A 15823-nucleotide genomic window follows, 5' to 3' on the forward strand; every position below is an offset into this window, starting at 1 on the left:
GTGAGGGGGCATCTGGTCGCAGATGAAAGGCTGCAGGTTCCCACACAAGTCTGGGAAAGGATGCAGCCAAAAGAACTGGACAACCAACTGAAGGACCTCAACTGGATGGCCGTACACAAGAGACTGGCAACCAGACAGGTCCTCTACCAACACTCGATCTCCAGGAATCCGCATTGCCCCCGGGACACGTGTTTCGTCAAGGAGACTCAAGAGCACGCATTCTGGAGCTGACCTTTCGCCAAAGCGGTGTGGGGCAGAATGGACAACATTATGCAACTCCTGGGAACGGGTGCGGTGCTCAGTTACCAGTACATTCTGCAGGGGCTGGCACCTACCAGATTGGACAAGGGGACACAGTTCCTACTCTGGCTACTACTGTCCCTTACAAAAAAGGCCTGTGGGATGCAAGGAACACTCTCATCTGGCACAACAGAGTGGGGAGCAAGGGAGCTGGAGGAGAGGATCCTGGCGAACCTCAGAAGGAGGATGAAGTCCTGGAAAAGACATTGGGCCCTGTACAAGCAAGTGATAGGGCTTGGAGGGACTCTTCAATTGCACAAATCCCTCCCCGTCATCCACTTGCATAGATTGATAACGGACAATCACCGCTGTTCAAAAAGTTTTTTTACTGCATGGTATGTTTATTATTTGTGAGAATGTTTCCTTTTTTTGAGTTGAAGTATGGAAATAAGCTATATTTTGTAAAAAAATAATGTTCTTATCAGTTTAATATCTTGATACGTCCCCCATCGGAGGACTACATATTAAACTGTTTTTGGAACAGGGAACTGGATCAGGAGCTTGCTCCATCCTCTCCACACATCGGCCCGGTATTGCAGCACCTCCGGGAACGGTGCACTACCTTCTCTCAGGGGTGAAAAGACAGACATAGCCAGCAAGCAAGCGAGGTGGACTGGAGCTCCTTCTTCTCGAGTCTCATCTCTTGTCCATCTGTGTCTCTCTGTCCCTGTCTCTGTCTCCTTTCCCATCCTCCCTCTGTGCAGTTTCTCACTCTCGACTTTCTTGGCAAGCAGGCAGGCCCCCTTTTCAGCTCCCATGATCAAACTTGTGGAGTAAAAGAGTATATGCTACTTTGGAATTTACACCTGATCAGAGATACTATAAGTTGGGTCAAAGATAGGCACTCACCACTAATTTTAATAAGTTTAGACCAGGAGAAAGCTTTTGATCGTGTCAATCACAGTTTTTTATGGCAGGTTTTAGAAAGATTTGGTTTCGGGGGAAAATTTATTGGTTGGCTGTGGCAATTGTATATCAATGATGGAACTGGAGTCAATATCGATGGGTTTTTAGGAGAGACGATTGCTATCAAGAAGGGAGTAAGGCAAGAGTGCCCTCTGTCATCCTTACTATACATAATCTGCCTAGAACCAATGTAAAAATAATAAGGTCACATAAAGAAATAACAGGTGTAGCGGCGAGGCTTAATAATAAGAAAGAATTAAGTGTTCTGGGCTTTCCCAAATGAGGCCCCATTTCTCTGTTCATCTCTGTGGTGCAGCCACAGAGAAACTATTCATGAAGGCTGATTTAAGGTTTCCTTTGATAAGGTTTCCTAGGACAGCTCCCAAGGGGGATGCACTTAGCTAAGCCTGGCTATCATGAACAATGGTCATCTATTGGCGCCTATCTGTCTAGGGAGTGCCAGATGGACATCTGGACTGCATTCCTAAGTGTCAGGAGTAAGTGACTCATATCTCACCTTGATCAACCAATCAGGGACTGGTAGGGCCGAGTAACCCACGTGGGACTCTGATGCCCATGGAACTTTCAGCCAATCAACGAGCTGAAGTCCCTCCAGGTAAAAACAGGCAACACAGAGAGCCTGAGAGATTCAGTAGATTCAGTGGAGAATTCTGTGGACTTTTCTAAAGGGAATTCAAAGGAGAATTCCAGGGCAGGACGGCCCAGGAGCAGAAGGCTCCCAAGGGCAGGACATTCTCGCAGCGCGCCTCCTGACCATCCTCAGAGACCATCCTCAGAGACTCAGCCCTGACAACCACGGAATGGCCAGTGTGTCCGAGTGCCAGAACTTTCCTTTGTTCTAAGAGTCTAGAGCGGAGGTTGCCAGAGAGTAACCAAAGGATCCACCCGAGGTTAGCACCAGCAGCAAGCCTCGTGAACAGGTCAGAACTGTGGACAGCTGAATCACTATTCAGAACTAGCTCTTCATCAGGAACGAACCGGTCCTCTTCCTGACTTGCTGGGACCCACAGTCATCTTTTCTCCTGTGCGCAAACTTTGCTAGTTAAAGCCAACACTAACTAGCCGGTCAGTGAGCATCTGCAGCGCACCGTCGCAAGCCGCACAGCACAGCCTGGCACCGAGCCAGAGAGCGCGGATTGGACAGCAACAGCCTGCAACTGTTTCTTTGAGTCCGCAGAAGATCTGAATCTCCAGAGAATTCAACTTCACTGCATTACTGCTCGAGAATTCAATTGTTATCCCAACCAGTTGATATCAATTTAATTCCTAAGAGTTATGTACTTGTTTTGAGTATCTAATGTAGAAGTTATAACCAAGTTTATGAAACGGTCTTAATGAATGATATACTGAACGTATGTCCTCTTGATATGTGTAACACTTTGTAACTGACTGAATATATATCTTTTGTATTCTGATAACGCTCTCGATAAGATCTGTTAGGTTTATATGCATATTCTATGTATTAATAAATGTATCCTCGTGTATTAGTACCTGTGTGTGTGCGTTGTTTGAGTTATGTCGCATGGTTGGATTCTAAAGCCATCAAAAGAATCAATTTTGTGATTTACTGCTACAATTAATAATTGTCCCAGTAAATGCCCAAACCCTACAGAACTGGTGCCTTCAAAGAGCCCACTACACAGGTATAATGATTCCTGGCAGTAGGGACCAGTAAGCTTAACTTGCGGCTTACGCAGACGACAGTCTTGCTATTAGACTCAGACAGGGGAGTGATGAGGACACTTGAGATCAATGAACATTTTGGAGAAGCATCGGGTTCGAGGCTCAACATCAGGAAAAGCAAAATAAAATATTTTGGCACATGGAGAAACAGGAAAGAGACACCGGGTGGATTAAAGTTAGTATCTGGACCTATTAAAGCTTTGGGGGTAAGTTTTGAAATGCATGGGTCAGCACGGTTAAATTGGACAGTAAAACTAAGATTTCTGAAAATAAAACTGGGTCGCTGGAAAAGTATACAACTGTCATATACAGGAAAGATAGCAGTAGTTAAAACAGACATCTTGTCCACTCATCTTTTTAGCGTACATTTTCCCTCTGCCTCTGACATTCAGGAAAGAGGTTGTCAGAATAGTTTTTAATTTTATCTGGAACAACAAATATGAATACATACAAAGGGCAGACAGGACAATAGAAGAGGGAGGGAGGAGTGTTCCCAAAATCCCCCTGAAACTGGACATAATTTTCGTTTCTGTTTTGTGTAAAGCTTGAAGATTGTATCGAACCTAGACCCAAAAGCGGAAGCACTGCCGTGGCATTACGAACATGCTAGGAAATGGTTTAAACAACATCCAGAAGGGAAAGATGAGTCAGTCTACACCACAGAACCCTGTATAACACAACGTTTCAGCCGTGGAGCCTTCTTCAGGTGTGGAAGAAGAAGGCTGAAGAAGGCTCCACAGCCGAAACATTGTTTTCTTTCTTCTTTTTTTCAGCATGATATAAACTTACTTGTTCCTTTGATTATATTTTTGTATCAAATGTATAGGAGAATTTACGGTAACTAGCGGTATTTACCGGTAACTCGCGGTATTTACCGGTAGCTTGCGGTAGACTGCGTACAGCGTACCGGAAAATAATGCGGTATCGCCCGCGCATTTTGAATGGCTGCATCTGTACTTTTGACATCTGCCATATCAATAATTCCACAAGTGATTGTCATTCGAAAGGATCACCAGGTCAAACTTGTCAGCAGCTTTTGGCGTTTTTTTTGAGTTTCCACACATCCATGCACTGTCTGTGAGATTCTTGGGAACATTTGGATTGCAGTCAGAGGTCATTGTTACTCATCTTTCACCTTGACCAACCAATCAGGAACCTGCAGGGCGTGGTTACCACACGTAGGTCTTAAATGCCGGCTAAACTTTCAACCAATCAATCATCACCCATCTTGGTCCTGGTTTAAAAGACACTGCAGCACTCAGAAACTTTCCTTCTCCGGCCATTTTCACACCCAATCATGTGACAATCATCAGACAATCATGTGATGGCCACTGTTGTCTGCACAGGGACTGGAACCTAGCTTCATCAAAGTGTCGGACTGGGGAATGCCCATACAGATGCAGCCATTCAAAATGCGCGGGCGATACCGCGTTATTTTCCGGTACGCTGTACGCAGTCTTCCGCAAGCTACCGGTAAATACCGCGAGTTACCGGTAAATACCGCTAGTTACCGTAAATTCTCCTATAATACGACAAGCAAAATAATAGTATCCGGAATTTCCGCAAGGTGGAGCTAATAAAGCTCAACCTCTCATGTTTGAGCTGTGGCCATCAGTCTTTAACGAAGATATTACTAATAGTATTAATAATGAATGACCTTGGACAAGCTGTAAGTGTAAACTCAAAGTATTGCCCTGGTCAACATTCTTTTTTTCATTGACCGTCTTTGTAAAAGTAACACCACAGCATTTCGCAATCACGCATTTGTTTCCAATCATGCAAAGTACAGTGATTCACCATGCCTTTCACATGCTCATAAAAGAGATTGATTTAGGAACATAAACATATTACCGTATGCAAACTGTACTGTATACAGTATGTATATGTATATTTAATGTCTTAACTGTGCCCGTTTAAGTATTGAATATTCATATCTAATTTTACCACTGAAGGGAAATCTTAGTAGCTGAGCATAAAAAGAATAGGAGCATACTGCAACGCGTGTGAAGGCCATAAACGATATTAATTTTGGAACATAAACATACAGTATATAGCTGGTCTTGGTACTTTAAAGAAAAAAATACACACTAGTATTCCATTTCTCCCTAAACATTTTAAGCTTCGAAGTCTTTAACTAACGTGATACCAGTGTCAACAAGCATACTTTTAGAATTTGATTAAAAGGGAATATAATATGGAATCGCGTATCTAAAGAATTTAATAATGGTATGATTATATTCGTGTGCTGCGACAGGGCTGTGTAGGGCTGTTTCGCCTGCCTGTTTATGTAAGCTGTCTTGTAGCCTACTGGTCTAGGTGAGTGACTAACAATGCACAGGGTGTGTGTTCGAATCCAGCTGGTGCTGGACTTCTCTTTTAACAAACATTTCTTCGAAAAAATAGAATAGCGATATTATGGACAATCAATTGACTTTTATATTTCAAAATATCGCAACATGATCGATTCTAAGTCATTTTTGATAACAATGAATAGTCACCTTCTTCCCTTCTGGCAGCGGTTCCTGCTTCTATTTTGTGTGTGTGCAACAGAGTCAATTTTTATAGAGAAATGGAGGCTGCACAGTATGCGTTACAATACAAACATTTATATTGATTTAAATCGTGTTCTGATTTAAATCGCAAACGCGTGTTTAATTATATGTGTTTTTTAATCATAATCAGGCTAATGCAATATAAATTGATACAGTATCTTTGTCTTCTAAGTATCTTAATAAACTTTCAGCATAGCTTTCTACCCGTCAAGATTTATATTTCTTGGGATTTTGGGATCAAACGTGGAAGGATTAGATTATAATCGTTTTTATTTGTCAAATACGTGATTGTATTTCTGAATGTTATGTGACACCTACAGTAGTTCACTGCTTTAAATACATCAAATTAAGAAAGTTATGTGTAGCACTTTAGATCTTTTTTCTGAACCAGGGAAAATCTGATCATGTTTCTCTATAACAATAATAAAAAACTTTATTTTACATATCGCCTTTAAAAGTGCCATCTCAAACCAATACAGTAGATCGAAAAACAGTTAAAAGGGACCAAATTAAATACCAGACAATCGCACGCGTTTTCAATAAAATTATTTTATTCATTCAGCAGTTTGTGAGAGGGACATCCAGCAGAGAGAGACACACACACCGGTTTTCATTGACAAAATCGTTTTTTTTTCAATTCCTCTTGTCTAACAGGAATGTTTTGTTTGTGGACAGACTGTTAGACTAGAGGAAAAGAGCGCCTCCTCCTACAAAGCATTAATCGCGTATCTAAGGAAAATTGCAGTATACCTTTGTTCATGCACATCATTATACAGTATCTCATTTTGTATTTCGATAAAAAAAATCGTTTGCCCAGCCACTACTGTTGTTATTGTTTTTATCCTGTAAAGCGTTTCCTTTTTCTGCGTTTTCCATTTCCTTTTTCTGATCACTCGCTTTCTGGATACACATCTCACCTGTCCTGTTCTTTGTTTTCCTGGTTTGCTGATTATGCCTGCTGCGGTCCACTCATACCCTCAAACCTAAAGAATGCTATTTTTCTTGTCGCAGTTCATTAACCCTTGTATGTGCTGTCCGCGCCCAAAATGCAATTAAAAAAAAAGTAAAAAACCGCGCTCAAAATGCAATTTAGAGCTTAATAAGATACACTCCACAGGCAAAATTAAAGACAAAATTAAAGACGATTAAAATCTGTAATCTTTCCACTTGTACTGTGAGTCATCGGAAAGTTTCTGCTTTGTGTAAGGATGGTGAGAAAGCTGTGCTCAATGTATTTAAGGGACTTAAAAGTAAAAGGAGATGCTTCATATTGCTTGACTAATTTTAAAAACCAAGTTATAAATGCAGATGCTACCTTGGTGCCGCGCCGGGTGTAAATATCAAAGTATACATTCCCAACAAGAATTGTACCCATCTGTCATGCAAATAAAACACCTTGAATTGAATTGAATTGAGGGAGAGAGGGGGTAGGGGGACAGATACTGTAGACAGACTCAAGGCAAATAAGATACTTATGGGTACGCAGGCATTCACGACAGCAACATACGAAACGTACTGTATAGTTAAGTTATTACTTGGTTTTCAAAGTGCAATGAAATACAATATTGTTGTTGCTGCTGTTCTGGTTGTTTTTATCCCGTAAAGCGTTTTGAGAAGCCACCTTTAAAGGCGATATATACTGTAAAACCGCTGATTCTTATAGAATGTGTTCCGCAGGAGATTCAAATTTTTATTTATTTATTTTTTAATCGCGTATCTTAGGAAATCTCAGTATAACTTTGTTCATGAACAGTGGCATGTTACATTATCATTAGTTTTTTTAACAAGGCTCGCCAGCTAATGTGAATCGAAACCTGTCTTGCTAGCTTTTAAAGTCGTGCATGTGTAAACTGTACTAGAGGGCATGCAAGTTACTCTGCCCCTTTCAGCTGCAGGGAGTCCCTCTGCTGCAACACACAGCAGACAGAACGGGAGACTATTGCCTTTCATATCTGACACCAGTGAAGTAAAAGGGGTGTCTAAAGGGGTGATTTCAGACCACATTTTAGTTACTTTATTTTGTTTACTTTTAACATTTCTGTAATTTACAGTAGATGTCACAATAGAAGCCCGAAGCCTATTATACTCAGTCTAGCCTTGGATCCTCTGAGTCCCATGACTCAGTCTTGTCTGCTTTCCTAGAATAAAACCAGTTAAGTCTTGTGTACTATGCAATTTATATTTTCCGATTCCATGCATTCCCTTAATGTTTAGAGTTTACTATATTCTCCAGACTCAAACACATAAGTACTAATAGCTCTGTCCCTTTAGGAGACTCTTTGCAGTACTCTGTCCCACTACCCCCATGAATTCTTTAGGTTGGGTCTAATATTTTCCAGTAATATACAGAATGGCATACAAAATGCTATCAGGCAGGTAACAGAAAAGAGAAAAATATAAATATTTCCATTTTACAGACGTTCACACATTTATAAAATTTCGGCTCAATAAAAAGCTAACCCAATAATTAAATGTGGTAAAGTATAGTTTGGATGTTTATACATTCATGTTAATCGTATTCTTGATTTATTTCAATAAGTGTTCATGTTTCATTTGCTAACTTAGAGCATATTGTGCAATGAAGATTAAAATAGCTGCATGACAAGTGACTTCCTTCTCTCAGTGGAAATTAAAAGGTAGCCTGATAAATTATAAGACAGTAAGAAAGGTTCCAATCAGGAGGAGACAATTCTTTCCATTTTTTTTGTTTGATTGCTGGTAGCAAACTGATCTGAGGATCTACTCCAGCTCTTTCTCTTTTTATCATACAGTAAATTTTATTTTCTTTCTTTCTGAAACACAATATAACAAAAAATAACCTCACAAACTCAAAGAAAAAATCCTTGCTCCCCCCCCTCCCCTTGGCAGTACTTCCTCCCATGCTTTTAACTAAGGACATTTAAAATACTGTCAAACAGCTAAAATGGTATCTCTGTACAAGGCTTTGACTGTGTCAATCACAGCACCTACCGTTCCCTTACCAGCAACAACATGGATTCTAACACTCAGACATTAAAAAAGTCAGGCCAAGAGAGAAAATACCGAGCTTTACAATATGCGGTACCAGTAACATTTTACCCACAGTAGACTCACCAACCAGATGTGTTTCAGTTTCTGTGATAAGCCTAGATTAATCATATCCTCTCCTCTAGTAGGAGCACCAAGTGTAAACATGTAACGTCCCTATTAAAAATAATGGCAAAACAGAAGTTCACTCTTTCTAGAACATACCTTCCTATGGACACTCCTAAAATGTATAAAATAGTGTCCACAGCATCTCATAATAGAGGCAAATGGGGAACTACAAACTCATTTCATACAATGCCATCCATGAGGGGTTAAATACACCCTGAGAGAAATTAATTTCTGGATAATTCAACGGCTATGATTTCTGGAATATGTATTATCACAAATATTTTCAAAAGAAATTGAATCATTTCAATGAATCTGTGCCATTCAAGTACCTACTCCAGACAGTAACCACTGCTAAGGGTTTATATGAAGCTTGCATTAAAAGACTTAAAAAAAATGTCATGTTCCCATAAAAAAGTCATGCCTTGGAGTATAGACCCCCAAAGGAATGCCATAGACTCAAACTGCAAAATAAACACATACAGAAAGAAAGTATTTGTATTGTAATTGCAAATCCTGGTATGAGTGATTGGTATGACTTTCCTCATTACAAATCTCTTATTAGAATTTAAATTTCTCTGTAACTCCAGGTCAGAACAGAGAAAATATAACTGCCTTAAGGAGTTTACGATTATGAAAAATAGAAGGATAAGCATGATACGTATGTCTTCTGTCATTTTCTAAGTCATGTTACTGAGCACCAAATCTTATTGAGAATATGAATCCATTTAAGGTATATACCATTAAAGTAAAGGTTTATTCCATGCTGAAAATGTTTGTACCAGACTTTTTTGAGGCCTGTTTAATTGTGTCTGAAGTCTGATGTTGTAAATTTTATTGTTAAAAAGATCCATGAAAATGTCACTACTAAAGTTAGCTGGTACTGTTGGTATTGTAAGTGGCAAGTAGAGCTCATAGTTTACCGCTCCTGTCTTTCTGAGCAAGGAAGAGCTCTTCATCTGCAACATATCTTTATGAAAGCGACCCTTTAAGAACAAAACAAATTCCATAATTTGGTAACACCATGGCTGAGTCATTCATGCCTACCTCAGACATTGTACTACACTCATACTGTAAGTACTTCACACAAGTGCCAGACATCTTTTTCAACTTTCACTTTTGCAAGTGACAGAACTATAAAAATAATTTATTATTAATTACTGGCAAAGGATTGTGTACAGCATATAAAAATTCTCACATACACATACTGCATATCATTAAAACCTACACTTGTTCTCTCAAATCTATAAACAATAGTTTTATATATTTATTTATTGGAAACTAGCAAGTGCACAAAAACCAGGCAGACAGTTGGTAATTCTGTTTGATAGGTATGCTCAGTATTATGTCAGGGCAGTACCAGGACCGTTCCACACTCTGTAATGACTATAGGTTATTGTGAAGTTAAAGGGAACTTCAGAGATTGTGCACTTTAAAATTATAAAGTGTTTAATAACCTTGCAAGGGTTTGTTGCTTTTAGTTATCTGTCACAACTTTTTTTTTTCCTTTGAGCAGGAGAAAGCCTGGATGAATTTATGAGAGATTTAAATGGTTGAGCATGTGAGTTTGAGGTAACATGCAAATGTGTGTTTCATGCATGAAGCACGAGATATGATATGGCGGCAGATGGTTCACTGAAATTGCTGCTGCAGACAATACAAGGTACAGTATAAAGCTACTGTAACTGCTTATCATTTTTGTCAGAAGTATGAGATTTTATTTTGAAGATGGGTACAGTACAAAACAAATGTTTTCACATTAAAGGACACATCAGTCTTCTGCATTTGGAGAAATTAGCTTTCTAATGTAGAGAATTGAGATTATTTTATTTCAATAAAAGTTCCTCCAAAATTTAACTTCTGGACATATACTAGAGAAATTGAAGATTGAAGACTTTTGTTCAATGTTACATGTTGTGGCCTGAAAAAAGACACAGGCACATCCTTGCTTGTGACCTAATCTTCTTGCTGAAGTGTCAAGAAATTCTGCTAATAGGCAAAATCCCTACTCAGCAAGCTGTGTGAATTGTTATGTGTAATGTTCAACCGTATCCATAAACTTTGGATAAATTAATTGCTTTGGAAGTACAGGGGTATGACTCATAATCATTCTATTCTATTTCACCACAAAAGCCTGGCAGAACACTGAAGTGCTTTGTGAACAGCTGTTGTGAATGGCTATGAGTTACTAGTAGACCAGCCAGCAGCCATATCACCCTGCAACTCACAACTAGCAACCCACTGAAGCTAAGCAGGTGTGAGTACCTGGATGGGAGACCTCCTGGGAAATCATAATCAGGCTAATGCATTTCTACATTTTCTGTATGAACCAGCTTAGAGGTTCATACAGAAAGACAGCTTGTGTTTAAATTGAGTGTAAGGTAATTTATGCTTCTAAAGTCATGGTCAGCATTTATTATTGTACTGTGCTGTAAACTTTTTCTGTGCCTAGTCACATTATTTTATAGCGTTTTTATTGCGTTATTAAATCCAGTGGCGCTGTGTGTTAGTTTCCTGACTCCCATGTCACATGGTCTGTGATTGAATCCCATGGAACTATGACTTTATTTTTTAACAAACATTTCTTTGTCAGAGATTAAATAAAACCTCACTCGCACCAAACAAATGTATATTTCTAAATATCACAACATGATCGAATTTAAGTCTTTTTAATAACAATGAATAGTGACCTATGCGTTACAAAATATACATTTATATTGATTGGAATCGCGTTTTGATTTAAATCGTAAACGCGTGTTTAAATATATGTGTTTAAAGGCGATATACTGTATAAAAGCGCTGATTCCTATGGATTCCGCCGGGGATTCAAAAAAATTATTTTAAATAGGCTGATAAAGCTTAGACTACTGTAACTGTATTCTAGCCTGTATTACAACAGAACATTGGACAATGCAACGTAAATTGCAAAAATGCACTTGGAATCTGTCCAAGCCCTCCTACAAAAATTATTTAAACTGCGACACTGATCATTCATCTCTAAATAAACTTTATTTTATATAGCGTTTTAAGCGAATAGGTAATTAGATTGCTCATAAACCTAATCGCTTTTTCTACATAAACACAGCGTGATTGCTCTCTGAAAATGCTTTTCCTTGCCAGCTTTTCCTTGCCAGCTGTCACTGAGAGCAGACCCCCCCTCTTAGGCTGCGCAAATGATTTTTAAAATGTTTATAAAGAAATGACGGCTGTATGCGTTACAAAATACATTTACAGTCAAACCTTAAATCAACAATTGATTTAAATATGATCTGTCAAAGTGCAATGGAATACAATATTGATGTTGCTGTTATTGTTGTTTTTATCCTGTAAAGCACTTTGAGAAGCCACCTTTAAAGGCGCTATAAATCCTATGGAATGTGTTTTTCTTTCTTCTTTTTTTTCCAGCATGGAATAAACCTATTACTTGATTCTTATGGTTTGTGTGAGAAGCCAGGGTATCAGCTTGTTCCCCCCTCCCACCCCTCTCTGTGTACAGTAGAGCCTCCTGTCCTGACTGGTAGAGCTCATGCAGCTGTGTCTGGAGAGAGAGGGAGAGGGGTGCGGAACCAGAGTACTATTTACATGGAAAATGGGTGATCTCCCCAGCCTGTACGCCCCTTTCACTGTGTGACAGCTGCAATAGTCAGCGGCCTTCCGAAACCCCGCCCTGACCACTCCTGTCCTGCCCCTCACCGCGCACCCCAGCCAGGCGCTCTTCATCCGCCCCCCTGGGGCGATTGCGCTACAATACTAAAAATAAGATGCACTCTGCAGACATTCACAATAGGAACTGTCAGAAGATAGGACACAGCGACTCAGACACACATTGAATGAAAGGGACACTTTAATTTTCTGTATGGCTGGTCCAGCACCCCACGGTGCCCGCGCGCCAGCAGAGAGAGAGAGACACACACACACCAGTTTTCATTGTCAAAAAGTAATTGTTTTTTACTTTTGTACAATTGTTTTTTACATTCCTCTTGTTTAACAGGAATGTTTTGTTCCTGGACAGACTCTTAAACTAGGGGAAAAGATCACCTCCTTCTTTGAAGCATTTCATTGATCTGATCCGGCCATTTGGCTGCAGTGAATGTGAATTCTGTCTGGCATTGCCAGATTGTGAAAAAATAAAAATATTTAAATCAAGATGGGGGGTAAGGGAGTCGTCTCTATGACACTCTCCCATATAAAATTAAGAAAACAAAAACTAAAAATAAGATACAATCTACAGACATTCACAACATAGACATATCTTAAAACATTTACATATAGTGTTAAATTATTACTTTAAAATATACTTTAACTTACTGAAACAGCCAGTTAATAAAATCATTGCAATTTTGTTCTTTGGAGGTGGGGATATTCTAACATCAATCGATTTAAAGACAATCTGTCAAAGTGCAATGACAGATTCTAAAGAAATTAATAACGATATAATTATATTCATGTTCTGCAACACAAGAATAGTATACGCTGTACAATGTCTGTTGATACTGTATGTGTAGGGCTGCTTCACAGCTTCTCATGTCACCTTGCGAGTGGTGCTGTGGTCTAAGTACTGGGTTTGTACATGACTTGTCGGGTGTTCAAATCCAACCAGTGTAGTGACTTTTCTCTTAACAAACATTTCTTTGAAAAAATAAAATAGCAATATTATGGACAATTAATTGTCTTTTTTTATTTCTAAATGTCATTGTTATGGGTTGTTTTTTAAATTACAACCCATAAATAAAGCTGGTACTGTTTAGACTTTTATTTATTTTAAACTGTATTACAGCAGCACAATGTGCTTTTTCACTAAACCTCCTAGAGAAACGAAATGTCTTGCGTTGTACAGCTTTTCAGCTAAATATATAAACGATGCCTATCCTGTTTTCCTCTATCGTATGCTGATCTATTGTAGTGCATTTACCCCGGGCAGCAGCTGAAGAGCGCCCAGCTGGGGTACTCGGTGAGGGGCCGGACAGGAGTGGAAGTGGTCAGGGTGGGGTATAGGAAGGCTGCTTACCAGTGTAGCTGTCCCACAGTGAAATGGGTGTACAGTCTGGGGAGATCACCCTTGGGTGTTTCTCTCTCTCTCTCTCTCTCTCTCCCTCTCTCTCTCTCAATTCAATTCAATTTTTCAATTCAAGGTGCTTTATTAGCATGACTGATGGGTACAATCAGTGTAGCCAGAGCAAATAATGAAATTCACATGAAACAAAAAATAAACGTAATATAAAATCTACAGACATATTACAGACATTTACAACAAAGACATATTATAAAATATTGACATATTCTGTAGATAGAAGGAGCATTATTGGGAGACAGGCTCACTGTTCCTCAGGCTGTGACAGGAGATCATGTACTGGGCTGCCAGTCTCTCTCTCTCTCGGGTTCGCGGGCTGTTTGTGTGTCTCTCTCTGGTCGGGCCGCGGAAGAACTGGCTGGCAGGTGGTGACGGAGAAGAAAATAAAGGCAGCTTTTAACTCCACAAGTCTGAGTTTTTGTGTCCGTCCTGTCCGTACCCGAAATCGTTACACCATCATTCTGTCCATCGAAATCCTGTTTATATGTGACCTTTCAGAAGACCTACAGATGCAGCCATTCAAAATGCACAGTAAAAACCCGTGGTACAGTAACCTACCCACAAGCCACCGCAGGGCACCGCGGTAAGTGATTGGCTGGCCAAAATGACCGACAGGGGCACTCGTGGTGCATTTGTTGGTAGTGAAAAGATTTAATCATTTAATGTCTTTACTGTGCACATTTTAATCCGCTTAGTTTTGAATATTTATATGGAATTTTACCACTAAAGGGAAATTTTAGTAGCTGAGCATAAAAAGAAGAGGAGCATAACGTATCTGAAGGTCATAAACGATATTAATTTAGGAACATAAACATTACTGTATGTACATAAACTGTACTGTGTATGGTTGGTCTTGATAGTTTAAAGAAAAAATACGCACCAGTCTTCCATTTCTCCCTAAACATTTTAAGCATGAAAGTTTTATGAAACGGTACCCAAATATGCGATTGCTGTATAGAATGAATTTTAATTTTAAAAAATTATTTAACACGAAAATTAAGCTGTTTACATCTTCCGCCTGAGAACAGTCACCCGTTGCTACCCAACGCAGAAACACAGCCACTAACTAGCAAAGAGAGGACATTAGCTAGCCAATATGATAAAGAAATAAATGATTATTTTGTTTATTTCTTTTGCACATTTATTTGAACATTTCCATCGATTGTACAAGCACTTGGAAACTGTCCAATCCCTAGTTCATCAGGCATTTTCCCGGTCTGGCGCCGGTCTGTGTCTTCTAGGATAGAATGCCAGCAAACTCTTGTTTTTATGTCCACTATAACAGACAATCTCCTTTGCTTTTAACCGTGTGTTTAATAATTTCCTAAAATGAAAATGATTTACTTTATTTCCCTCACGGGATCAATAAAAGTATCTGTCATCTGTCTAAACTATGGGACAGAATTCTGGGGTCTCCCCATACCAGAGATTATGGTAGGGCTTCAGAATGGTGATTGGCTGACACCATCTGACACCCCTCTGATTGGAGAAAAAAGACATGCTGGTTTGGTATACATACAGTACTGTACCAGGAAGAGGATTTCTTTCTATTCGAAACGTGTATTTTAAAAGTTTAAGAAGTAAAAACCTTACAGCGTACACAGATTTCTAAACTGATCAGGATCGTTATCTTTGTATTATGCATAATAATGTTCACCGCTCTGTCCAGCAAATTAATAATAAACTTTATTTTATATAGCGTTTTAAACGAATAAGTAATTAGATTGCTCATAAACCTAATCACTTGCTTTTTCTTTTTATTAAGGCTCAGATTTCAACTATAGATCGTATTATTAATAACCATAATAACAACCAACCAACAAAAACAACCATATAAACATGATACCAACCAAAAACATAGATAACAACCACAATACAAAATCAAATATATCAAACCATTTTACTCTCGCAAATTCCTCCAATTATCATAATCCCGCCCCTTATGCAAAACCAAACCCTCCTCCCATCCCAGTTTATCCTCTTTATCATAAACAATCCACCTCAATTTTCAACATAAAGCATTACACAAAATCAATACCTCAACACTCCATACTCAACAACGATAATTCACAAACAGCCAGAATATGTAACTCCACATTCCCAAACAGACCTCATTTCCATAGCCCCGCCCCTTATGCAAAACCAACATCCCTCCCCT

The 15823-nt window shown here is 39.2% G+C and overlaps 1 pseudogene; it reads left to right on the forward strand.

Moving 5' to 3' along the window:
* The first annotated feature begins 694 nt into the window (after nt 1-694).
* On the forward strand, nt 695-864 carry LOC138223515 (U2 spliceosomal RNA; annotated as a pseudogene).
* Nucleotides 865-15823: the final 14959 nt, after the last annotated feature.

Source organism: Lepisosteus oculatus, chromosome 16 (genome assembly GCF_040954835.1).
Source record: "Lepisosteus oculatus isolate fLepOcu1 chromosome 16, fLepOcu1.hap2, whole genome shotgun sequence".
Lineage (NCBI taxonomy): Eukaryota > Metazoa > Chordata > Actinopteri > Semionotiformes > Lepisosteidae > Lepisosteus > Lepisosteus oculatus.